Below are 1,199 nucleotides of genomic sequence, written 5' to 3' on the forward strand. Positions count from 1 at the left end.
AGGACATGCCACACCGACCAGGGCATGTTCTACTTTTCACATACACTACACCATGTCTACAGGAGTACCGTGGGACAACTTTAGTGGTGACTGACATGTAAGAAAAGGGAAGGGTAGTGGTTGCACTTGCCAAGTCCACAAAACAGTACTGGACTGCACACAGACACTGCACTGGCAGGCCTGAGTTACCTTTTCAGGGCTATTCATGTGGGTGGCACAATCAGTGCTGCAGGCCCACTAGTAGCATTTGATTCACATGTGAAGGACTGGGTTATTTAAGACCCAGCGGTGCCAGGGGACAACACCTGAAACCTTCGTGGGTAACCTGCTCCGGCGTACAAATGACAGAGACACGGGACACTTCCTTCGGCGTCAAAGATTCGAGGTTTATTTACTGCAGGGAACACAGAAGTCACAGGAAGTACAACGAGTGTAAGTTCGAGGAGATTGCTTCAAATTGCTACTGTGGATCGCTCCTTTTATACAAATTTCTCCCATAGGGTTTCATGGTACACAAAGGTTTACAACTCGGTTCCCACAATTATCCCCGAGAGGGGTCACTTTGGTCGCTTTGATACATCCAAGGTTCGGTGCATAAGTGCGGAAACATTTGGCGGTTCCCAACTGTAAAAAACCCATCTTCCCACCATTAGTACATTCCAATCGGCAGTAAAACAGATCGAAGAAGGAACAAGGACAGGTGCAGAGGAAGATGGAAACAGTGGGGAGACCGAAAAGGGTGTAAAAGGGGAGGTATCAGGAAACACGAGCTACAGGCATCAAAGGGACGTGCCTAATGAGATGCACGGCTGAGACAATAGACCGGCACGGCAAGATGAGCCTCGAGCGGGGCCATCTGCCTTGCAACATCATCCCCCTCATCATAAAGACACTTTCAAAGGAAACGTGTCTTCCGCAGGAGTCTTGGGAATCCCAGGGTCGCGAAACGGACAACGTCCGTTCGCTGGCTACTTGAGGGCAAGAGACAAAATGGATGCCGTATCTAAGATGGAACCCGTGGGTACAGATGAATAACCCACTTAACAAACGAACGGTTTAAGTTAGCACAGCGAAACTGCGCACACTTACTAAACTCGTCATTTGCGGTTCGTAGATACCAGACTCGACCATATTCGTGCGAGTCGAAAACACCACTTACAATTGTCACGGAACCTCAGACGCTCCTTTTGCCCTCATGT

Source organism: Lissotriton vulgaris, chromosome 7 (genome assembly GCF_964263255.1).
Source record: "Lissotriton vulgaris chromosome 7, aLisVul1.2, whole genome shotgun sequence".
Classification (NCBI taxonomy): Eukaryota; Metazoa; Chordata; class Amphibia; order Caudata; family Salamandridae; genus Lissotriton; species Lissotriton vulgaris.